Genomic DNA, 26,691 nt, shown 5'->3' on the forward strand with positions numbered 1-26,691 from the left:
TGTAGTGGTGCACTAACTAAAGCCAGTATTTTACCCGATACACACGATAAAATGTGTCTGAGAAATCAATAGATGGAGGATATACTGGGTGTCAGAATGCTGCCACTGGTGCTTGGGTGCAAGTGTTTCTCTCTTAATGCCACATTCGCAAGCTTGGGAGCCGCCATGTTTTCCAGTCTGGGCAGGTGTGGGGGTGGGGAGGAGAGACCAGCAGCACAGTTCAACGCATGCACTTTGCATGGTCCGTTGCTCGGGGAAATGGTCAGGCCGGCTGGGAGGCTCATTCTCATGTGAGCCACCACAAAACCTGAGGAGTTTCACAGGCTTTTGTGCCACAATTGCTTTCAGTCTGCATTGTGAAGCTTAGTGTTGATGTTTTCTGCCTCCTGCTGCCTTGTGCCCATTTTGCCTCTGCTCCGCCGGATTTCTTTTCTTTCTAGTAATTTCTTCTTTGCTGAGAGTCTTCCTGGCCCCCTCCACCTGTTCCTTCCTTTGGGCGAGCTTCTGGTAATCTTTGTCCTTCCATTCTGCACCCGTCCTTTCTAGATACCCTTGATCAGTGTCTATCACTGTTCCGATATCAGGTTAATATGTGGGTGGCTTATCTTTCATGGGGGTGGGGGAAGGATCGTCCACGTAACAGGACTGGGTCATTCAGTACTGGGTCCCGGGAGAGAGGGATTTCTATTCCCCACACGGTCCTTCCACTGGACCAGACTAGACTCCAGGCCCTAGAACACTATGCTGGACCATCAGGAGACCTGGCTATCTGGTATGAGTGGACAGCAACAAAACTGACCTCTCAGAGATCAGGACCCCCACCCAACCAGGTTGTTCAACGCCAACTTCACATCACGAAAAACCCTGAAGCACCATCTGGAACAGACCTGGAGATCCATCCCTACGGCCCAGAAAATGACCACCCTAGCAAGAATAACCAGAGCATACAGACTGGAAATCGGAAAAACCAAGAAAACATTCTATGGGAACAGAATCCTAAAGGTTCAGCAAGGATCTGCATAGAATCATCTCTAAATTCAACTCCCTGGCCTGCTCCAGCCCCCTCCCCCACCAGTCTCCCAAGCCCCATGTGACACCTTATCATTACACTTCCACAATGTCGCTATTGACAGACACTCCGCCATCATCTCTAAATTGTAACACATACCCTTGCCCCCTACCCACCCACAGGCCGACCCTCATCAAAACCCCCCCTTGATACAAACCTTCAGCTCTTTCTCTTCTATTTCACACCAGGAGTTCCTCTCATTCCTAGCACAAAGCTGCCCACCAGGCTCCCCTTGAGGACCCCTGCACATCCACCCTCCTCAAAAACATCCTAGCCTCAACCTGTGCAAGCAGTATCACACGCTCAATCCTCAACCTTTCACTTACATCAGGATCCTTCCCAGAAGCACCTCCTACATCACTGGAGCCAACAGCCTCCTAGATCGGGCGCAATCAGGCTTAAGACCGCTCAGAGGAAGAGAATCCTCCCTAGTGTCTGTCTGGGAATACCGAAAAAGAACAGCTGATGCAGAAGGCTGCGCTGTACTGGACCTCCTTGACCTCACTGCAGCCTTTCGATACCATTGATCACACTACCCTACTAGACAGGCTGCAAACACTAGGAATCAAAGCCACAGCCCTCATGGATCTTCTCTTTCATCTCTAAACGCTCACAAATTATGCTCCTCCACCCGTTCAGCTCCAACTCACGACCAGTAACAAAAGGGGTCCCACATCCCTTTCCCGCCTAATCTTCAACCTCTACCGAAACCCTCTGCCCGCAAATCATCCGCTGCCACAATCTTACTTGCTACAACTATGCAGACGACACCCACTGGCCCGGAATTCCTTCAAGACAAAAATCCTGCGCTACCGCCTATCAAGGAGTCTCAGATCTCGCACAGCATAACGGCTAGTGTTCCCACTTCACATCTCCTCCAGACTGTGCGGATCCTTATTCTCCGTCCAATCGCCGATCATCTGGAACTCTCTACCGCTAAACATTTGCAATATTGAAAATCACCTGAAATTCAGAAAGGCCCTCAAAACCTGGCTTTTCCCTGTCTCTTCTTGAAACCCTCCCCTCTCTAAACTATATCACTGAACCCAAACACAACATTCCTATAGAGCAATTACAGCAAGGATGCCGGCAGCGTTCGCAGCGGATCACTGACAAACTATCGCCAAACAACACTGCTACCCATCAATAGCCCAGGGATGCCGGTAGCATTCGCTGAGGCACAGCGCAAAAAAACGTGTTCCTGCCAAGAAAAATAACACTTGTACCCATCAATATCTCACGAATGCTGGCAGCTTTTGTATAGGTACTCCATAACAAACCTTCGCCCTCCATGTTGTTCTCTCACCCCCTATCGTCCTCACTCATCCCCAGCACCGTCCCCAGCCGGGAAACGCCCTCACTATTAGACTTTCATTACAGGGAGACCACGAATAGCGAGACCAGCCATTCGTAATGGACAAATAAAGAGAACACTGTAGTCGAACTCCATCCAAAATACGGTACGTATACCTTATACCACGGCCGTAGACCAAGGCAGCAGGCATGGCCACTCATCCATGCACCATAGAATGCAGCTATGGCTATGCCATTCCGGTCTAGCAGCACACATAGCCGTTGTGTGGGAGTGAGGGGTCGTTTGGGCCCTCCTCATATTCAGCACAATACAAAACCACTTGCTCATACAATGATGGGGGATGCTTCCATTTTCTTGCCTGCACACTAGCAGTTTCAGTGGCAGACATGAGGTTATTGTGCGGGACACTTGGCTTCCATATTTTGCACCCTCAAATCCATCTTTGGACTAGGCCTCACTGCGATAATACGAAAAGGCTTCTCTCCCCTCTGCAGAGCCACGCACACCATGCTCATGGCCCCCACCTTTTCTCACTGTGCCTGAAAGCTTCGCAGCTCCATTCTCACGCTTGAGCCGGATTGCAACACATACACTACTGTAACATCTTGCTCTTCCTCTGAGATCCCTGCCCTATGTGTGAACCGGCTCCAACCATGTCCTGTAACTCATCCATCTCCACAAACCTGCCTGCGCCCTCTACCCCCGCTGTTGGAAAATTACTGCCACTGTAACCCTGTGTCCTTGCAAGGTATTCCCTTGATGTAACAGCCGTGTGACCCTGCTATGAAGCCCACCCCAGTGTGCCCCCAACTAACACCAGACCCCTGTCACAGTATATTGCACCCTAGACCTAACACATGTCAGAATGTCCTACAGCCTCTTTTGATGCACCTGGACCCACCCCACAGCCAATGTTATCTTACTGACCAAGACCCTAAACCCAGTACATCATATAAGTCCTAAATGAATAATGTTGTGTTTATCTGTGTACGATTTATAGATCTTTGATAATATACTCAAAAGGAACTGTAATGATTATTATTTAGTGCAGGTCTAATGGTAGTATCTCATGTTAGCTTAGTTAGGACAAGCCCTAGCACGCAGCGACCTGACCCTTACCCTGGGCACAGATAAATGCATCTCGTGACGCTCACCCTCCCGCCAACCCTTCAGCCAACCACGGAGGAGCAGCACCTATGCGCCCATAGGCAACGCAAATTTGTGCCCAATCATAACGAACTTTTGTAACCATCATGTCTGACATCACTGATGACAATTTCTGCCCTTATGATCAATTGTACGTGTATTGTTTGCCAGAGCGCTCTCGGGCAGCAGAGTTCTCTGGATGCCATTTGTACATAAAGATAACTAACTCTCGCAGCCTGTTCTCTTAGTCTCATTCCATGCTGGGGTGTGTCCTATTTATTGGTATTGAGCGTGTAAATCGGGGAGTGGGCCTTTACACCGTCCACACTGAAAACCCCTGACATACCTCTACACCTCTGCCACTAGATACAGCGACTACAATTGAAAACAAAATTCAGTGTAGCTGGGCACACATCGAATCTTCAGCACCAGCACAATATCCTAAACCACCAACAGTGCCACCCACGTGCCTGACCTTTGGGCTGCTTACTGGAGCCTAGCTAGCCACCTAAATCCTAATCCAGCAAAAATGCACACAAGCATCTCTTAATCTAAACCCTTAGAACCGGCTACACATGGACTGCGGTCACCGAGGGCGTTCCAACCACAATTGATGCCATACAGACGGGGAAAGGGCGCTATATAAAAAACAAATACAATAAGGAGTGGGCTGCTTGACAGATTGTGACACCTAACAATGCTTGGAAGCATTATAGGCCCTATGGGATGAACTGCAGGTTCTCCAAAAAGAAGTCATACTGACGCACAGATCTTGACTCGCAGTACTGCACTAATGTTAAAAGATGCCATCCCAAACGCTGGCTACCCTCACTCTGTACAGAGTCACACTGCTCTCGAGGTAGGTCTCTGCTTTAAAAAATAAAATAATAAAAATATTAACCATTGCGCACATAGCTCCTTCAAAGTCTCATTTGAGATCTCCTCTCTTTTTCATGTACAAGAAAGAGGGACCACTACAGCCTTGCATTGATTACAGCTTATTGAATGCAACGACACTCAAGGATATACCCATGTCCCTTGATAAAAGACATTCTGGAGTCCTCAAGGGAAGCCAAGATGTATTCCCACCTGGAACTCTGTGGTGCCCATCATTTAGTCTGAATTAGACCTGGATCTTGGTATTGCTCTGGCAGCGTTTCAATCCTTTATGTGCGTTTACCTTGATATCATTGGCGTTTGCGCCCTCCGAGTCATACGTGTGTCATGTTCCAGAAGTCCTGGAGCGCCTCAGGAAACACCATTTATGGGCCAAACTGGAGAAATGTATGTTTGAGGTCTCTTTGATTGTCTTCCTGCGGTACCTATCCAGCCCTGAGGGTATTCATATGGACATATGGATATGGCTGCCAAGGCCTAACCCTGCGCACCACAGACACTAAAGCAGAGAGCTTCAAGGGGAAACCAAACAAAAATCTCTGACCCTCAATTCGACTGTGGGAATTGCCTGAAAATTGCAGTGATTCAGCGTTCTGTAGCCCTGTCATCTTCTAGCAGAGTTTGGACCGATCTCTCTGCTCGAGGAGCTGCTTGAACAGCTGATCCCAGCTCAAAGGAACTACACATGTAAGTTAGAGCATGCATTCGTGGACGGAGCAAGACCGAGTGTTGCGTGCCGCTGGAGCGGACTGGTCAGGGCTTAGAAGGTAAGATCTTGGTATTTAACCTAAATGACTCAAACCAATGACTCCAAATGCGCTACACATAACAAAACACTATTAAGGAATTAAGGACTGAAAACTGCTGCAATACCCGCTATGACCAAAGCATGACGCTCCTATAAGAAGAAAGGAAAGACTAGATCAACTTTGATACATCAATAAAACAATTACGGATTTCTTGGAATCTGCAGGAATAAACCTCGCCCAGATGGAGATGGAAATCCAGAACACTCATACAGCTCACTCTCTACACAGCAATTCTAATCAAATAGTTTCCCCTCTATTGATAACAATAACTCCCTCTTTAACCTATGTATTGGGTTTTGTAAAGTCTCATTAGGAGCTGACCAAGCGATTCAAAAAGCCCAAGAAAATTAGGATTTTGAGGAAAGCAAGCTTTCAAACACACCTGACTTAGTGGCATTGGGTGCCTCATCGGACTCGGAGTCCATGGAAACAGAGTCTGATATGGACACGGAAGCCGAACAAAAAGCAAGGCCTCCTCTGAACTCCAGAGGGAATCTCTTACATAAAACAACAAATATGTTCATGGCTAAAATTGATGCCTTAACGATGCTGCTTGGCCCAATGGTGAGGAATCACACTGAAGTCAAAAATAACCTGGGCAAGATTCTGGAAATATCGTTGAACAATTTGCATAAAGAACAAAGTTTAAAGACGTTTAAACCTGCCTTATTAAACCCTAATAATGGCCAATCTGAGCCAATAATGCAAAACACTCAGACCAAAACAATAAATCGGGGTACTCGCTCGAAAAACACCAGCCAAATCAGTTCAGATGCCTGTATAGCCTCCTCCATTGGATAAGAGCATCAAAGAGGCTAGTTTGCTGAGCTACAAAACATAGTGGGATTATGAGGAAATTCATTTCCCCTCTCTAATATGCGCACCGGAAGTGGAGCATTCAAATGAAATTTGTAACAAAAGAAATATAGCGGCCACACTAACAAAGAAACATGCCAAAGACAACACAATCTCAAGGGGACTTTCCCCTTCGATAGCAACAGGACCAGATATATGAGGAAAACATGTCCCCAATATTTTGGCGAAACTGCTATCCTCAAATATTTTACTAGATGGCACTACTCGATGAGCCTGACTGCAGAGGCCGAACCCTAAATCAATGCAACCGTCGTTTGGCAAGTCTACATTGCTAGGCAAAGAGGAGCCAAAAATCAATCTCATAAAATCTATCACTTCTACTGTTCACATTTCTGATCAGTCCAGAATTCCATGCTCGAGCCAGTGGAAAATTCATCACCCTTCTCCGCAGTTCATCAGCACAAACAAAAGGATGCCCAAACAACCATAATATCGATCACAAACAACTTTGCGCAGCTATTGGAAGAGAATTCTGATTTGGGAAAGTAGACGTTTTGGAGGAACTGCAACCTACTGTCACACACTCACCCCTCAGTGTTCCCAGTGTCCCCCGCTCTGTCACGCACTCACCCCTCAGTGTTCCCAGTGTCCCCAATGCCCGTCCCGATACCTCCATTCCGCCCCGTCCTCTTGCCTGGTTCCGGGACTGACGTGTGCTTTCCCCGAGCTCTCATGTACCAATGCGAGTGTTTCGACATGTTGCACACTCGACGACAGGGCCCGTTCCATTGGCGTGTTCCTTGGCGGTTACGAGACCGGCGTCGCGCTCCACTTCCACGTTACGTGACCAAAGCTTCCCGCTCACGTGTTGCTGATGCACGCTCACGTGATGCGGTCACGTGACTGGGAGGTGATCTGCAGCGCCGGTATTTAAACAGCCACATCCGAACACTCGATGCTTCACAGCTGTTTACTTGGACACTGTTCGGCGCTTTGGATACCTGCAATTGGATTGACTTGGAAACTGACCTCTGCTTGGATTAAGGACTGCATTTGGATTTCCCCTTGCTTCTGGCTTCTTGGATTTCTTGTTACAAATCACGGACTGCTTACTGGACTTCTACTCGCTCATTCCTTTGGTACTACGTTTTTGGTTTCCTTGTCTGGATTCTTGCATCAGGTGGGCCCAACACTTGCACCACTGCCTGACCTAAAGGGCTCATTGCTTCATATTGGGGAAAGAAGCCCTGGTGGGTCCCGGAACCCCTTCTATAGGTTCGACAGAGTCATCACTGTCCCTTTTTGGTAAGACCGTTCCACTTATTGTCTGGTTTGTGATTGCTGTCTTGGCTTGATACTTACTTTTCTTTGCAGTGGCTCGGGGTTCCCAGAGGTCTGTGGTTCCGGAAGATCTTCTCCCACCTGTGACATCAAGGGTTGCACAGAGAGTGATTTTGGACTCTCTCTGTGCGACACTTGTGGACAGAGGACTCTTCTGACTACACGACAGTCAAGACACAACACCTACCAACTATAGCCCTTTCCTAAACCGTTCCCATCTCCTAATAATTTTCAAACAAGTACATCAACTAAACCTGGTATGCTCCACAGATGTACTGAGGATTGAACTACCGCCTGTTGGACGCCCTACAAATTGGGCTCTAATAGAGTTTTCAACTCCTTTGATTGTTGCTCTTTTAAAAACAAATTCCGACACATTAAATGTCCTGGGCTTCTAGCTCCCCATCTGCAGGAATTCTAGGTTACAAGCTCCATCACAGGAGAGCAAACCCTCTACAAAAAGAGTTGCAGGACTTAAAGCCGCAGAGCCTTCCGAACTAGCAACCCTATGTGCATTTCAGCAGGCAAATCTACCCCAATGGATTAACCAGAAATATATCGTAAATTGGGTCCCAGAACATCTTGTGCTAACTAAAAACTGACATCCTGAACTACAAAATGATATGAAACGTATTTCTTGGAATACAAAGGGACATTGCTCACTCTTGTCCTGACCTATGGGGGGGAAGCTTACTCCTTGACCAGAATGTTTTCTATTGCAAGAGACCTAGGCTACACAAAGATTCATTATTGATGACTATAAGACTCTTCACAGTTAGGCTATTCCTGCAGCGATAGGGCGACCAAGTGGCGGGCTAGCAATAGGGGCAAGGTTGAACTATACCCTGCTCCCATACTTTAACACACGAGCCACCCCATATGTAATGTTTGCCATTTTTTCCTCAAATGAGAATACTGCTGATGAGATCTTAATTGCCAATATTTACGATCCACCAAGTATAAAATATACCCCCCACTATATGTAAAATCATGGGCGAGGCATTTACTACTTGGCTAGAATCCCACCCTGGTGGCACTATCATAATTGAGGGTTATTTTAATGTTAGCAATTTTCATCACAAAATGGCTCAAGCCAACCATATGCTTAATCGATGAAAGTTTTTGTGAGAATGTATAATCTTGTATTTATTCAATATAGAGATGATGAAACTGGGATCCTTACATACATCTGGAGCAATGGTAGCTCCAGATCTCATAGTGACTATTTAATTACCAGCAGCAATGTGGTAGTGACCAGGTGTGGACCGGTGGAGATTCGATTCACTGACATTAGTGACCACCGCATTCTCTCATGGAGGGTTCATATGACAACATTAACAGGGTAATTCATACAATTTCGCAGAAAAGTGTCGCAAGCGGCTGGCGCAGAGTGTCCGCGTGCGATTGTCTGCGCCAGGCGCGTGCGCTAAAACCGACAGCGTATTCATGGATTTTAGGCTCCCAAACCAGCCGTGGCGCAGAGTATCGCAGCGACCCTGCAGCAGCGCCAGTAACGCCCCCAAGAACGCCCTCGCGCAAGGAAAAGCCATCAAAATCGCTAAATCATCGCAAAGGGCTGCGCTAACCCTGGACCAGTTTACAGGGCTGCCAAACAAGGAACGCAAAGCGGGTAACGTTTATATCAGGGGTACACGGGAAGTTTTACACGCGATTAGCCAGGGTACGTGTATTACAGGGGTACGCGGGAAGTTTTACACGCGATTAGCCAGGGTACGTGTATTACAGGAGTACGCGGGAAATATCACACGCGATTTGGCTGGGTACGTGTATTACAGGGGTGCGTGGGAAGTTACACACGCGATTAGGCTGGGTGGGTCCTCACAGGTGTTCCCTGTACACCCTCCACGGCCCCTGCAGGCCCCTGCAGGCAGCCCACAAAACAGGTGACTACCCTGCACACCTGCTCATGTCCCCCAACACCCCACCCCCCAGCAGTCATGGGGCACCCTCCACCAGGCCCCCACTCATGTCCCCCTACACCCCCAGCACTGGGGCACCTGCCAGCAGGCCCCCACTCATGTCTCCCTGCACCCCCACCCCCCAGCACTGTGGGGCACCTGCCAGCAGGCCCCCACACATTTCTCCCACCACCCCCACCCCCCAGCAGTGCAGGGACACCCTCCACCAGGCCCCCACTCATGTCCCCCAGCACCCCCACCCCCCAGCAGTCAGGGGCACCTGCCAGCAGGCCCCCACACATTTCTCCCACCACCCCCACCCCCCAGCAGTGCAGGGACACCCTCCACCAGGCCCCCACTCATGTCTCCCACCCCCCCACCCGTCATGGGCACCCTCCACCAGGACCCCACTCATGTCCCCCAGCACCCCCACCCCCCAGCAGTCAGGGGCACCTGCCAGCAGGCCCCCACACATTTCTCCCACCACCCCCACCCCCCAGCAGTGCAGGGACACCCTCCACCAGGCCCCCACTCATGTCCCCCTGCACCCCCACACCCCAGCAGTCAGGGGCACCTGCCAGCAGGCCCCCACACATTTCTCCCACCACCCCCACCCCCCAGCAGTGCAGGGATACCCTCCACCAGGCCCCCACTCATGTCTACCACCCCACCCACCCCCCAGCAGTCATGGGCACCCTCCACCAGGCCCCCACTCATGTCCCCCTGCACCCCCACCCCCCAGCAGTCAGGGGCACCTGCCAACAGGCCCCCACACATTTCTCCCACCACCCACACCCCCCAGCACTGTGGGGCACCTGCCAGCAGGCCACCACACATTTCTCCCACCACCCCCACCCCCCAGCAGTGCAGAGACACCCTCCACCAGGCCCCCACTCATGTCCCCCTGCCCACAGGCCCTGACAATCCCCAAGCATGGGCCTCATGGCCAGCCACCACAGCCCAAAGACACAACCAAGTATTACATGCGCCCATGATACTACTCCAATGGAAACAATGTAAATGAACACATGTGTCTCACACACACACACAATGGTGGCAAGTGAACCTGAAAACCCATATCATGACATGCATGAAAACAATGAGATGAAACCACACATTGAAGAATGAAAATATCAAAATAATGTATTAAAAACAACAGTAATGGCAATCAAAATTAAACAAAATACACAAGTAAAAAAAAAAAAGAAAATTAAGCTGCCTGTCCCTTTTCAAATTAAAATCAATAAATGATAATCCAAAAAAATGTCTTCCAAAGTTCCAGTCCATAAAAAGTAAATGAAGGGAAAAAAGAAATAGAAAACCATTGCTCCATGGAAAAAAATATTCATAGTAAAAAAACTATCCAAATGCAAAGTCCCACTATGTACAAAGTATTCAGGGTCCATCATCCCAAGAGAAGAAATGAAACCTACAAAAAAACCTATCTAAAATGGAACTATATAGAAAAGGTGGAGCAGTGTCCGTCGACTCCAAATAAAAATAAACAATAAAGGAAACCTATCACTAAATAACTATATACAATGGCGGCGGGCCAGTCCAGCGGCTCACTCAGTGGTGTTCCGGGCATCATCGAACTCCTCGTCTATGTCCCAGAGGCGGTCCTGTTCCATGGCCCTGAGGGTCTGCAGGGACGCCGACATGTTCACCTCCAACTCCCTGCGGATTGCCTCGAGGCACTCGGCCCTCCTCAGGGCCCTCCGCATGGAGTTCTCCACCCTGACCATCGTGAGCCGCGGCTCTTCCGCCCGCCGCCGCTCCGCATCTATGGCGTGGCCCAACCGCTGCCACACGGAAGACACTTCCCATCCAGGGTCCTCCTGCCCTCCGGCCGATGCCTGCCCCTCCAATGTTGAAGCCCCCGAGCTATCATGGCTCCCACCTACAGCCTCCTGCTGCTGCAGCTGCTGCTGTCCATGTGCCCTGTCCGATGGTGCCTGCACATCCTCCTCCAGCTGGGTTGCAGTCGTTGATGTGGCCACCCCTGCTGGACGTCCGACTCCCGACTGTGGCAGGGATCTGTTGTCCACCAGCCTGGCCGCACGGTCAGAGGCAGCTCCACAGGGCACCCAGGTGACACATGGGTGGGAAGATGTCATGGAGGACGACTGGGGCATAGGGGGTTCTGTGGAGGAGGGGGTCGGAACAAGGTCCAGGAAACGGAGGAATCCAGCCCTGGTGAGCTGTCCCAGTGGGTCAACACAGTCAACGAGCCATGCGAGAAGACGTGCAGACTCATCATGAAAAGACTGCAGGTCAGCTCGCATGGCCCGTTGACGCAACGCCACCCCATCCTGGACAGGCTCAACCTGGTGCAGGATAGCCACATCCGCAGGGAGAGGAAGGCCAGGTGTTGTAAGCCAATCCCCTCCCTGAGAACGGGTCTGAAGGTAGGCATCCCCGCTAGTGCAAGATGATGCAGTGACAGGAGCAGGGACAGGATTGCACACATGCACCTCCGCGGCGGCCTGTGCTGCCTCCTGTCCTTGATCCTGCACTGCACCACTAGCACCAGTGGAATCCCCACCTCCAGACCCCGCCTCTGTCGCTTGCACGGCCTCCTCCTCCACCAAACCCCCCACCAACCTGGATGACTCCGTGCCATCTTCCTCCGTTGGGCCCTGTGGGGTCCCAGCTGCCCCTTCTGCTGCCGAGGAGTCCAACTCCAACCTCCTCCTCTTGGACCTCCCCTCGGCAGCTGCATCTTGGGACACGGCACCGGACTCCTCACTCCCTGATGAGATCAGAACCTGGGAGGGGAGCCGGGCCTTGCGTCTCCGGCTGGTGGTGCGACCCCTGCCGCTGTGCTCCACAGCACCTTCTCCGCCCTCTTCATCAGTTGACGCTGCAGACATGGAGAAAGAAAACACAGGCATCAGGGCACTGTACAATGGACTCATACACACATGACAGTTATACATGAGTGGCATTGGTAAACCTCAGACATGGCATCACAATCCCCAACACACATGTCATTTCAACTTGCACACATGAGCCATACCACAGCCATATTGCAACAGCCAGCATCATCCATTCACATACAACAGCATGAGCAGCCAAAGGTCATCCACACATCACATGCAACATAGGGAGTGCACTACACATGCACACACACGACCAAACTTGCATGCATGTGTACACCTCCGCCAACTGTCGCAGTGTTCCGATCGGCATCCATGTCACACCTGACAATCATTCCTCCACATCCTGTGCCATGCAAGCCCACACACACAAGCACCATCCATGTGTCACACATGAGACCCCTCGCATGTGTCACCCTCACAGCCCTGTACACCCCCCCCCCCTACTTGCCCACATAAAAATACATGTTCAACCTGCACACTCCTGGCACACCACCACACGCACAGCTTACAATCAGTATGCATGTACACTTACCGCTCGACTCCGACGGGTCTGCCTCTCAAGGACCTGGACGTGGAGCGCTGGGGATATGCGTTCCAGGACCCTCATCTAATCTTCCAACAAGTGGCCCCGGCGCCCCTTAGCATCCGCTGCCTTCAGGAGGCGCCGGGCCTTGTTGAGGGTCCTGGACCTGAAGTCCTCCCAGCGCTTCCTGACACGTTCGTAGTCGCGGACTGCCACCTCCTCCGCATTGATGGCAGTCACGATGTCCATCCAGGTCTGAGTCCGTCCTTCCTTGTCGGCGCGCAACCTTCTGAAGAGGGCATCATACTGCCCCAGGACATGCTCCACCAGGACACCAACTTCGGTGGCAGTGAAGCTGGTGCCCCTCTGCCTCCTTGGCCGGGGGTTGCCACTGGTGCCAGATGTTGCAGTGCCCGACATGGCAACCCCAGAGGCAGGAGTGGGTGGGCAACTGGGTCCTGGGGCTGGGCTGTGGAGCGATGGAAAAGCAGTCGGGAGTCTTCGGTTCCAGCAGGGGTGGTCACAGCAACATTACCCCTGGCTGATGTGCAGGCAGCAAATGGCAGGGCACGTGGGCAGCAGGCAGTCAGGCAGCAGCAGATGGCAGGTGGGAGCGTGCTCAGGGCTTTGGGGGACAGTAATTCGGCCTTCTGGGCAGGAACGTGGTCTTCCGTGTGTGAACGCGTGGCCAGCTTGATACGGAGTGATTTTGCACGTGAAAATCCTGCACGTCTGCGTGTAATTCGAGGAAAGGCCCTTAGCGCGTAAGCGCGTCAGCACACGTCTGTACATTCATTGGCCCAAAGGCCACCAGCGTATGTGTGTCTATGAAGTCACGTGCACGTTGAATATGGCGCACGTTTGAAATGTTGCGTGTAAAAAAAATGAAAGACCCGTCCGAGTGTCAAAGCGTGTGATTGGTGGAAATGGCCTTAGCGCGTACGCGCGGGAGTGACAAAGCGTGTGATTGGTGGAAATGGCCCTAGCGCGTACACGCGGAAGTGACGCTGGACGTGTGGGCCTGCATAAAAGGTACATGTAGAACACCATTTCCTTGTACGTGCTTTTCGTGGAGAGCGAGTGGGTGGAATCTGTACTTCTTGTCGTTTCACACGCGATTTACTTCACAGCGTTTCAAGTTCGTACTCCCTGTTACCTCTGACAGCTTTTTCTTTTTTCTCTTTTTCTGGTTTTCCTGGGCCTGTTCCCTCAAACAGCGTTCCCTTCTACTGTTGTCCTTTCTCCTCAGACAGCGTACAATTCTTCTTTTGGCGGGGGTGTTGCCAACGCGCCCACGCGCTTCTTTTTCACGCTCTTTTTCCTGGCAGACGGTGAGTCACGCACGTATCTAACATCTGTGCTTGCCCCGTGTGTAGCCTACCCCTTCAGAGGTCATTCTAGGCTGTGTGTGACACACATATGTTCATTCTTGTGTTACTGGGTGCCACAGGGTAGTGCAGGTTTATTTTTCCGCACACGTGGTCTAGGAGGGGTTGCGTGCACGTTATCTCCCTTTTTTGGGCTTCCTGTGCGTTGCGTGACCCGTCATCTTTCCCCAGGGGTCACATTCAGCCTTGCTAGAGCACTAGGGTACGATTACCATCTGGTACCCAACCTCTTTCACCCCCAATTGCCCAGGACAATAGTTTACAGCCACTCCCATACGCACATTAACATCAGTGCCATGGTTGGGAGGCGAGGAATCCGTAAGGGTGGCAAAGGTGGACGAGCCACAAGTGGTGGCCGTGGTGGATCCAGTAGGGGACGTGGTCGTTACTTGTAGGGTGACCCTGTCCCCCCCCCATGTGTGGAGGACCAGTCAAGGGCACCCATAACCCCCCGGCGCCCCCTGGTTGGGGGTGATGTGGCTGACACCATCCATGTTCAGCCCTTGTTGGACCGGCCCATTGTGGCACCAGACCTGGCTGACTCCATGGCTGACTTCCAGGTCAGCAGGCCTATGACACATGCGCTGGTGCACGTTGATGTCATCAGGCCACGTGGATCAGGGGCAGCAAGGTCATTTGCTGCCCCAAGTAGGCAGGGTGGAGAGGCTGCAGGGGCAGCTTCGGCTCCATCCACCCCAGCTCTCACACACCCAGCCAGGACAGTGTCGGTCCTAGTCCATCCTGCTGACATTCCCCCTGACACCATTACACTTGAGCCAATGCCTGCACCAACTCCCATGCTGAGTGTGCAATCCCACACTCCTGATACAGAGTCCACCAGGGCTCCTGCCCCTAGTGTCCAGAGCGGCGTAGGACACTCAGGATCCCCACCACCTTCCAGCAGAAGAGGAAGAGTGTTCGTCCGGCACAGGCTGATGCCCCAGACACGGCTACACAGTCCCACCCGTCGAGGAAGCCCAGCTTCACGGATGCCAAACTGAATGCACGTGTCGAGTATGTGTCCGCACATGATAACGAAATGGTCATTGTTGCAGGATCCAAGACCACACTTGCACAACGCCAGGCACACTGGCAGACCGTTGCGGACATCGTACGTGCCCTTGGAATCGTGAGCCACACAGCCAATGATTGCTATAAGCGCTGGAATGACCTAAAGCGCAGGGCAAAGAATAAGCTGGCCTCAAGTCATGCCGCAACTCTAGTGACTGGAGGTGGGTCTCCAGTAGAAGACATGGAACTCACTCCACATGAGTCAGTCGCTGGGACCTACGTCACGGAGGAACAGATCCAAGGCGTGGGAGATCTGCCAGATTATGAGGCATTGTCTGGTGAGTGCACATGCATGTGTGTGTCATCCATGTGCATGGTGTGTGTGTGAGGGCTTCTGTTTGTGTGCCAGGTGATGGTGTGTGTGCCTGAGTTGTTTGGGTCACCCATGTGCTTCATCCAATACATTCTGCGCAGCAGCATTTGGCCATAGCAGTATCCCTTCTGCCAACAGTAGACATCTAGCCCAACACCACGCCAGTTGCCCTTGAAGTGTCACCTTGCCACAACATTGTTGCTTATTTCTCTCTGTTCATTCAGGCAGATTGTTTGCATTCCACCACTTTTACTAGGCATTTCTCAGTCCTCTAGTCACATGTCTGACATGGCTATGGTAAAGTGGAGTGACTTTGTTACCTGGATATCATTTGTTTAGACATGTCCCTGTGCAATAGGACCATTTTGGACTGGCAGCTCCAGGTGAAAAATCAGACCTGTTTGAATTAGAAAAGCTATTACATGAGGGAACTGGACTGAATGAATAAGTGCTGCCCTCCTCTCCATCTTCACTCAATAGCAATGGTACATGCCATCTGTGTGATGGCATGTGTATTTCACCTGGCAATCACAGGCCAATGTGTGATGCCACTGCTAGGCAGCATGCAGCTAATGTGTTGATCTTCCATCTTGGTGTCATCAATGTGTGCCATTTGCCTCCCCTTCATACGCAGTGAGGGTGCATGCATGGGAGGGTTTTAGTCATGTGGGACATGTGTCAATCAAGTACTGGTTCTGTTGCTTCTCAGCCCTAATTGTGGGCCATAGTGCTAATGCCTGTTTCCATTTCTTTTCTTTCATGTCTTTGCAGGGGATGACGCACTTGATACAGCTGGGGTTGTGGAGATGGTGCAGACCCAGGAAGGGTCTCAGGCCCGACCGACCACCAGTGAGGGAGTGGTGTGGTGGTGGGTGAAAACCCACAACTGCTGCAGGTCGTGCTCTCAAGGGGTGTCTCTGGGTGCACCTCCCCCGAGCTGTATTCAGGTGTCGATTTGGATGATGAGACCTATGTGGCATCGCAGGTGAGTGTTCCTGGGAGGGATTCTCTTCTGTCCGACCCACCTGCACCAGGGGTAGTACCCTCAATGGGGATGTCAGTGTTGGCAGGTCTGCCTTTGGTGGTTACGGATGCAGGGTCACACTCCGCAACATCTGATCCTGTTCCTGGGCCAGCAGATCAGAGGGGGAATGCAGTCCTGCAGCCTCAGGCAGTGCCGGCACAGCAAGGCGCAGTTCGCCTTGCCCCAGACAGGTGTGGTGCCCGCCGACGTGGTGGCCGTACGCCACCTGGCAATACCGCATGGGAGCAATCCATATACGGTATGGCTACCCAACAGGCAGCATCATCAGAGATGATGGCTCAGGCCATGGATAGGATGGCCACTTTCATTGTCCCCCCAGAAAGGCTGATGGAGCGACTGCAGCAGGCAACAGACTTCATCTGCCAGTCACACAGGGAGGACATGTTGGCGTCCAACAGGGACAGGCGGGGGGCACTGGCGACTCTGCAGGATGCCCTTTCCATAGAGTCCCAGGGCCATAGGGAAGCCCTGAGGGTGGAACTCAGTCAGATCAGGATGACCCTTGTTGAGCTCGAGGCTTCAACACACAGAAGGACAGAAGAGCAGCTGGAGCGTCTCACACGTACGCTCTCAGCTGAGATGCAGGCAACTCGGGTGGAGGTCCGGTCATCCCATGAGTTGTTGCATGGGGACCTCCGCACGATTATCCTCCAGAACCAGACCTTCCACACTCGCATGCTTGCTGCCATGGAGGAGCAGACTAGGGCTTTGCGTGGGCTGCCTCCCATAGTGCCACCACCTCCTGATGCAGCTGCAGAGTCTGAGGAGAGCGACCACAGTGATTCTCTCACAATAGGGTAGCCGTGTCGGCCACAAGCCCATGGAGGTGTTTTTTCCCAGAATCCACACAGGTGGGTTCTGGTGTGCATCCTGACCTCGGACCTCCTAAGTGGCCTCCCCCACCCCCCCCTGGCCCATTCATGGCCATTTTTGATTTTTTCTTTTTTTTTCATATTTTTTTTTTTTTTTTACAGTGTGTTGCCTTGTGTGGCTCCCGTGGGCATCCGCTGTATTGTGGCTGGGCACATGCAGACTTGTCCTGATTTTGGGTTAGATGCTTGGGTTTGTGAGACACACACCCCTCCTGCTTCCCATTTCCATGGGCTTGCAAAGGGTGTCCCCAAGTGACATTGACTTACACGGTGACGTTGGACTCCCACTACATGTGTGGGTAGTCTAGTCAATACTGTGTATACATTCCTAGTGCATATTGCTGTTGTGTTGTACACTGCATGTTGCATAGATGTGTAACTCAGCATCCATGTCTACCTCCTAATTTGCAGGTCCTTTCCTCATGTCTACACAAGGCCCTCTACTTTGGAGATGGAGTCCATGTTGGCAGCAGTGCACCTACAACTCTATATGGCGGCAACACTGTACAGTTGGAAGTGGTGGGAGTGCAGGCATTTCCAGGTGGTGAGACTATTAATTTCTTACATTCGTAATGTCATGTTAATGGTAGTTTTGAGGGTCAGTAGCTGATAAGTGTTATTGCTAAATACCTGCTCAAGTGTGTTGTTGGTCCTGCATTACTGTGAGCATTTCAGGTGTCGCAAGTTTCAATTAGGGACACTGTACTTTGTGACACTTGTGTCATGTTGTGGGGATTACTTTGTTTGCCCTCACATAGCATGACATGGCATGGTGTGTCGTGTGGCGGTGCTGGGGATGGGTTGGGTGACATGGCACTGTCCTCATGTTGCATTTTGCAAGTGGGTATTCATTTTAGCTGCATGAATGTGTCTTTTCACGAAACTGCATTGGTGGTGTCTGTGTAGGTAGGGATGCACACATTGTAACACTTCCAGGTGAACAATCTCAGGCTGATATGGTTTTGACGGTTGATTCTCCAGACATTCAGGATCATTGTCAGGTTGAGTCATCATTGATTGTCAGATGGTATGTGCCAGGGCAGTGTGCACTCCACAGGGGTGTGATTTCTATGTGAAGTAATTAGCCACTAGCTGTGTACGGGCTGCCTCCCCCTGTGCCCTTTCCCCTCCCATGCGCAGCGGGCGTGCATGTGGTTGGGGATGTGGGGGCACCACCATGTCCACGGCCAGGCCCCGGCGTGTTGCAACGTTGTGCAGGACACATGCTGCCACTATGTTCCTGCACACTACTGGGGGAGCGTATAACAGCTGCCCGCCAGAACGGTCAAGGGAGCGAAAGCGTGACTTAAGCACTCCGAATGTGCGCTCCACTATGCCCCGGGTTGCAATGTGGGCTGTGTTATATCTTACCTCGGGTGGCGTGGTGGGGTTCCGAATTGGCGTCATCATGTGGGGGCTGAGAGGGTAGGCACTGTCCCCTGTGGAGGTGGTGATGGGTATCATTAGTGGGGTTGTGACCTTGCTCAGTATCTGACATGCATGCATGTGCAGTGGCATTCATACTCACCAAGCAGCCATGTATCGCCATGCCGCCCAGCTTCTAGGTCCCGGCTTAGGGTGGACATTCGGTAAATGAAGCTGTCGTGGGTGGACCCGGGATAGTTGGCATATACTGAGGTGATGAGTCCCTTGGCATTACATACTACCTGCATGTTGATGGAATGCCAGTGCTTGCGGTTCCTATAGATGTGCTCAGATGCCCTGGGGGGACGTAGAGCCACATGGGTGCAGTCGATGGCACCTAGCACTTTGGGGAATCGTGCCACACTAAAAATCCAGGGCGGCAGCCTGCCTTTCTGCAGGTGTTCTGGGCAGGTATATGTGCCTGCGGACTGATGGGCGTGCAGTGATGATGTTCAAGACCTGGTGTAGGCAGCGTGACTGCATGGCCTGTGACACCCCACCCACTATGGCACTTGTCCACTGAAATGATCCAGTGGCTAAGAAGTGCAGTACATTGAGGACCTTCTCCAGGGGGCTGAGTGCTTGAGAGCACAGGGTGGGTGATGTGAGGTCATCCTCCCACTCACTCACCAGGTCCAGTATTATGTGTGGTGGAAACCTGTACCTCCCATACACCTGGTCATCAGGCATCCCAAAAAGGCTGGTTCTGGGTGTGAAAATTCTGGCCCTGACTATCCTCCTCCTCCTCCTCCTTTGGTAGCCCACGGCCACTGCTGCTAGGAACGGTATATTCATCCTGGCGTCTGAGCTTGTTCGTTTTTTGCACGCAATTTTATGCATCGCGGGTCGACGTATGCCTGCTTCCTGCTGGCGTACGTGTTTACGGATTAGGACGTCATTTTTTGCGCGTGTTGTAGGCGAGCGTGTCAAACTTCCCGCGCACCCCTGAAATCCACGTACCCAGGCCAATAGCGTGTGGAAATTCCCGCGCACCCCGGAATACACGTGCGCTGATGTATTCGCGTGTGTAAGTGCCCTTGCACCCCTGAAATACACGTACATAGGCCAATCGTGTGTACGCGCACTTTTGTCCAATTACACGCGATGACACTCTGCCGTGCAGTCTTTCCACGTGTGCTCCGTCATCATGTGCTATGAGGGAAACACCCGTGCGGGTCACGTCACAGACGCGCTTACGTGCTGAGGGTCTTTGGTCCAATGGAATCGCGTATGCGTGCTTACGCGCTAAGGGCCTTTCCTCGAATTTCACGCTGACGTGCAGGATTTTCACATGCCAAATCACTCCGTATCAAGCTGGCCACGCGAAAACACACGGAAGACCACGCTCCTGCCCAGAAGGCCGAATTACTGCCCCCAGTGCCCCGAGCAGCCTCCCACATGCCATCTGCTGCTGCCTGCCTGCCTGCTGCCACCTTGCCCTGCCATTTGGTGCCTGCACATCAGCCATCTGCAGGGGTCCAGTTGCTGTGTCCACCCCTGCTGGAACAGAAGACTCCGACTGGGATAACATCGCTCCACAGCCCAGCCCCAGGACCCAGTTGCCCACCCACTCCTGCCTCTGGGGTTGCCATGTCGGGCACTTCGACATCTGGCACCAGTGGCAACCCCAGGCCAGAGGGGTAGAGGGGCACCAGCTTCACTGCCACCGAAGTTGGTGTCCTGGTGGAGCATGTCCTGGGGCAGTATGATGCCCTCTTCGGATCGTCCCGCGCCAGCAAGGAAGGACGGGAGAGGATCTGGGCCGACTGTGTGGTTGCCATCAACGCGGAGGGGGTGGCAACCCACAACGTCCAGAAGATCAAGAAGCGCTGGGAGGACTTGAGGTCCAGGACCCTCGTGAAGGCCCGGCGCCTCGTGGAGGGGGGCCGGGGCCGCATGAGTTCCATCCAAATGAGGGTCCTAGAACGCGTACGCCCAGCGCTCCACGCCCAGATCCTTGAGAGGGAGACCCGTCTGGAGTTGAGCGGTAAGTGGCCAAGGATTGCTGTGTGAGACAGGGCATGTTGCAGTGTGCTGGTTGTCTGATACTTGCCTGTATGTGTGACATAAGCCATGTATGCATGTATGTGTGCAGGGACATCATGGTAATGCATGTGCGACCAGTGATGTGTGAACCACATGGTTGTTGCATGTGTTTAAATGCGACATGGAGAGCATGCCAGTCTCTGTTCCTGGACATGGGTGGGGGTGAGGGATGGGTGCTGATGCCAGGTACATGTATGGTAGCCAAGTCTGTGTGCCTGACCTGCGTGTCTGACTTGTGAATGCCATGGATGCATGACACATGTCTGTGACAATGTACAGATTCACTGATGCAGCCTAGTTATCCTTGTATCCGCTGTGTTTGGGGTGTATGAGGCCAGATGGATGTGACTGAGGTGAAGTGTGTGCATGTGATTGGCATGACCCATGATGCATGTGAGTTCCATATCATTGTATGTTTCAAGAGTCCATTGGACATGTATGGAAATGTCCATGGCATGCACCATGCCTGTTACTGTGTGTGTTTTGCCTGGACTGATCCATGTGTTGTGGAGAGACATGATGGAAGTGCACTTTGACAGTGGTACTCATCCGCTATTGCTTCCTGTCTAGTACAGTACCCTGATGCTTGTGTTCTATGTCTCCCTCTACGCAGCAGCTAGTGAAGAAGAGGGCGGAGACGGCGCTGTGGAGCAAGGCGGCGGGGATGCCCCCACGGCTGCAGCGGAAGGGGTGGGTGAGCCCCCACAGGGGCCTGCTACGGCGGAAGACGGTGAGGAGCCATCCAGGTTGGTGGTTTCCACAGAGGAAGAGGAGGCCGCCACTGAGGCGCACATTGGGCCTGGTGGGGGCATCCCTGCTGGTGCAAGTGGTGCAGTCCAGGGGCAGGGGCAGGAGGCAGCACAGGTCACCGTGGAGGGGCCTGTGCATGTCGCTGTCCCTGACCCTGTGAGTGCACCACCATGCACCAGCAGGGATGCCCCGTCCCAGGCCCGTCCGCAGGTAGAGGGGATGTCCATGTCACCTGACTCCCCTCCACCTGCGGAGGGGACCCGTGGCCGTATGGAGAAGGTCCTGATTGGGGTCGCGATGCGCGCGGGTGCAATTCGTGATGACGTGCGTGCTTCCCGGGAGGAGCACGCACGTCATCACGAAGAGCACCGTGCCGACGTGGCCTAATTGGGATCTTCCATGTTCGGGGGTTTCCTGCATGTGTCGGCCAATCTGGCGGCCCTCTCCTCCTCTGTGGAGGCTATACGCCGGTCGTTCTCCTTGCCGTCTTCCGGCCAAGATGCCACCAGGGCCCCCTGTGGACCTGCCCTGACCAATGGAGCCAGCTCGGTGGGGATCCCATCCCTGCCACAGTCAGGAGTCGAAGGTCCAGCAGGGGTGGACACCACAGCAACTGTACCCCAGCAGATGGAGGATGTGCCGGCATCATCAGGCAGGGCACGTGCACGACGGCGTTGGTGGATTCCATCAGCCTGGATGCCGTCGTGCTGGCAGAGGCGGTTGCGTCGGAGGCAGCAGCAGAGTCAACGTGGGAGGCATCATGGCTCGGGGCCATCAACATCGGAGGGGCAGGCATCGGCCGGAGGGCAGGAGGACCCAGGACGGGAAGTGTCTTCCGTGTGGCTGTGGTTGGGCCAGCAGATAGGTGCGGAGCTGCGGCAGGCGGAAGAGGCGCGGCTCACGATGGTCAGGGCGGAGAACTCCATGCGGAGGGCCCTGAGGCGGGCCGAGTGCCTCGAGGCAATCCGCAGGGAGTTGGAGGAGGAGATGCGTCGTCCCTGCGGACCCTCGGGGCCATGGAACAGGACCGCCTCCGGGACATCGAAGAGGAGTTTGATGATGCCCTGGCCCGGAACACCACGGAGTGAGCCGCTGGACTTGCCTGCCGCCTTTGTATATAGTTCTTTAGTTTTAGGTTTCCTTTGTTTCTTCTTATGATTTGGAGTCGACGGACACTGCTCCACTTTTTGTATATAGTTGCATTTTAGTTAGGGTTTTTTGTAGGTTTCCTTTGTTCAGTTAGGCTCATGGACCCTTGGATGTTTTGTACATAGTTCTTCATTGGATTGTTTTATTTTTTTAGTTTTCATTTATTCACCATGGAGCAATGGTTTTTGCATTTATTTTTCTCTCTTGGATTGATTTTATTTTTAATGTGACTTTGGACAACATTTTTTTGAATTGTGATTTGTATTTTTAATTTTTTTTGACGGACATGCAGCTTATCTTTTTTTTATTGCCATTGTAGTTTGTTTAACTTCATTTGCATTCAATTTTTTTTTAATACAATTTTGTTTTCATACTTCACTGTGTGGTATCATCTCATTGGTTTCATGCATGTCATGTTAGGTGTTTTCCCATTCAATTGCAACCATTGTGTGTGACGGACATGGGTTCATTTGCTTTATGAACATTGGGGGTGTAACATGTAATTTCCTTTTCCATGTGGGTGAATGGGTTACTTGGTAGGGCCTTTTGGCTGTGGAGGCTGACCATAACGCACATGATTGGGGATTGTGAGGACCTGGGTGCAGGGGGACATGTGTGGGGGCCTGGTGGCAGGTGCCCCTCAGTGCTGGGGGGTGGGGGTGCTGGCGGACATGAGTGGGGGCCTGGTGGAGGGTGCCCCTCAGTGCTGTGGGGGGTGGGAGACATGAGTGGGGGCCTGCTGGCAGGTGCCCCTCAGTGCTGGGGGGGTGGGGGGTGGGAGACATGATTAGGGGCCTGGTGGAGGGTGCCCCTCAGTGCTGGGGGGTGGGGGTGCAGGGGGACATGAGTGGGGGCCTGGTGGAGGTTGCCCCTCAGTGCTGGGGGGTGGGTTGCTGGGGGACATGAGTGGGGGCCTGCTGGCAGGTGCCCCACAGTGCTGGGGGTTGGGGGTACAGGGAGACATGAGTGGGGCCTGGTGGAGGGTGCCCCTCAGTGCTGTGGGGGGTAGGAGACATGAGTGGGGGCCTGGTGGAGGGTGCCCCACAGTGCTGGGGGGTGGGGGTGCAGGGAGACATGAGTGGGGGCCTGGTGGAGGGTGCCCCTCAGTGCTGGGGGTGGGGGTGCAGGGAGACATGAGTGGGGGCCTGGTGGAGGGTGCCCCACAGTGCTGGGGGGTGGGGGTGCAGGGAGACATGAGTGGGGGCCTGCTGGCAGGTGCCCCATAGTGCTGGGGGTGCTGGGGGACATGAGTGGGGGCCTGCTGCCAGGTGCCCCACAGTGCTGGGGGGTGGGAGACATGGGTGGGGGCCTGGTGGAGGGTGCCCCTCAGTGCTGGGGGGTGGGGGTGCTGGGGGACATGAATGGGGGCCTGCTGGCAGGTGCCCCACAGTGCTGGGGGGTGGGGGTGCTGGGTGACATGAGCAGGCGTGCAGGGTAGTCCCCTGTGGTGTCGGCTGCCTGCAGGGGCCGTGGAGGGTGTACAGGGAATACCTGGGAGCACCCAGCCAAATCGTGTGTAGAATTTCCCGCGTACCCCTGAAATACACGTACCCAGTCAAATCGCGTGTGGAAATTCCCACGCACCCCTGAAATCCACTTACCCAGCCAAATCGCGTGTGGAACTTCCCGTGCACCCCTGAAATCCACGTACCCAGCCAAATCGTGTGTGGAAATTCCCGCGCACGTACCCGGCCAAATAGCGTGTGGAAATTCCCGCACACCCCTGAAATCCACGTACCCTGCCAAATCGCTTGTGAAACTTCCCGCGCACCCCATAGGTGCCATGTTGTTGCAAAAAAACTAAAATGAAAAAATAGTTTTTGTAAAATGGAGGTTGCAAGTAGAACATTCCAAGGCTTACTATTCTAGGACACTAACTGCTGTGAGAAAGTCATGGTACTCAGAGGTAGAGACAGACAAGGATGTACGGTTCAAAAACCTTTATTTATAGAAATGGAGTTTGGGGAATTCCTAACTTGCCCTATTTCCAATTGTTGGCTTTCTTCCATGAATCCTTCTGGGTTCTTGGAGACAGGGCACCCTCACCACGCTTTCACCTGCTTCAGCCGGCAGCCTTGTAGCGTCCTGGCGTCCCGTTCTCTCAAGCCTGGTTCTCAGTAGCCTCTGCTCAGCTGATCTCCTTCTCAAACTCGCAAATGCCTACCTGGCTGTCCGTGCTCCCTTTGTGAATCCAGGTTCCTCCTTTTATACTTAGTTTGGTTCTCCAGTGAATTCAGGTGTTGGCGATCGTAGTCAAGTGCCTGACTGTTAGGCAGAAACCTGTGCAGTTCCCTCTGGGACCACTGCAAAAGATTTAAGACTACAGGTGTTGGCAGTAAACCCACTTGGTAGCAGTCTGCACCGCACAGATTCACTGTGGTAGCTGTGGCTGAGCAGCCAGACTTCCCTCAAGAAGAGTTAGGCAGTATACAGAGGATACAGAATAGGTACAGAGGCACAGTAGCACAAGCAAACACTAACCAGAGCTAGGGGTAAAAGTATAGACTTATTTATTAAAGGTACACTCATAAATTACACTAGCACACTAGAAAAGATAAGAAAGTCAAACACAGTTACTATTACTCATATGTACATCCCTAATCATTTGTTGGACAATTCTAAGTTAACACCACTTATTTCCAAACAGAGGTGAGCGCTTAACGTTAGATGACACTCCAACAAGTATTACCAAAAGGGAGGGAAAAGGCAGAAATAAAGAGAGCAGTTAGGTAAAACACTTTTCACATAAGGTTAGCAAAGGCAGTCAATGGGGGAACCAGGAGAATTAGTTTGGGGCCCGCTTTAGAGGGAGCCAGGCGAAAAATGTGCCCAAGATCACACAATGTCCTCAGTCTTTGCAGGTGAGAGAAAAGGTTTTACTACGGTTCTGAAAAGTTTAGTTAGGGTGACCCAGGCCTACCCAGGTTTGAGAGCCGAGGGCTAAATCTACCCCGTACAATCGGTGGCAAGGGAGGCCGGGCGGATCACAGTACCTTTAAAAGTGGAAAGATTCCTCCAGCGGTGGTAGTCGTTACTGGTAGTGGATGCAAGTCGCGGCGTCGTCCCGAGGAAGAGGTGATCTCGACGGGGAGGAAGGCTGCAGGTCGTTGCACTACCAGGGATGAGGCCAGCCGTGGAGTTCTCCGGTCACAAAGGAATTTTACCCCTCTTTCGCGGTTGAGGTAAAAAGTGGTATCCCGGTTGCCGGGGTGCTTGGCACAGGCAAGGCGGCCACGAGATGCTTCGGGACGGCGAAAAGAAGGCAGCAACTGGTTGTCCCCACCAGTTAAGGGAAGAAGACTCTCCGGCGGGAGATCTCCTCTGTCGTCGGGAAAAGTGGTGAGACGGTTCTGCAGGGCTTCACCGGTGGTGTCGTCTTGGCAGGTCGGCTCGGCTTCTCCCTCTTCGGCTTCTTAGGTCCTGTGGCGACTTCTGAAGTTCCAGTCCCCAAAGCCCTGCTTTTATGCAGCAAACCCCCATTCACCCAGCCTAGCTGTCACTCAAACATGCTAAGTGGTGAGCCGGCCGGCACACCACTTGGGCCAATCAGGACGGAGTGCGACTTGAGTTACCAAGGTAACTCAGTCCAGGGTGCCTAAATCCCCCTCCACCCCTCCTAAGTACCCCAGACAGAGTGGCACCACTTTGGAGGGCTTCTGTGGAGAAGCCCGCCAAAAGTGGAACAAAGGGCTCCACTTTGGGTCAGAGTTACAGAGGTGAACACCAACGCCATTTTAGAATCAGGTTTTGGCAAAAAATACCAACCGGAGTTATAATAATAAAGAAATAACCCGGCGGTATGTTCAAGGCTACCGTAAATAAATAAATAAAGGTATTAGCCTAAAACAATGAGAGATCCCATAGGAAAATATTCGCGGTCGAATATAAAAAGTAGATTCCACTGCCACCAGCCAA

General features: G+C 52.5%; 1 protein-coding gene across 1 annotated transcript in view; it reads right to left on the bottom strand.

Moving 5' to 3' along the window:
- The window catches only part of LOC138452965 (zinc finger protein 91-like), a 385,395-nt gene that overhangs the window by 324,095 nt on the left and 34,609 nt on the right, over nucleotides 1-26,691 (bottom strand). The gene's annotated exons all lie outside the window — the stretch shown is intronic.

This window comes from Ambystoma mexicanum, chromosome 4p (assembly GCF_040938575.1).
Source record: "Ambystoma mexicanum isolate Mex_15411 chromosome 4p, UKY_AmexF1_1, whole genome shotgun sequence".
Lineage (NCBI taxonomy): Eukaryota > Metazoa > Chordata > Amphibia > Caudata > Ambystomatidae > Ambystoma > Ambystoma mexicanum.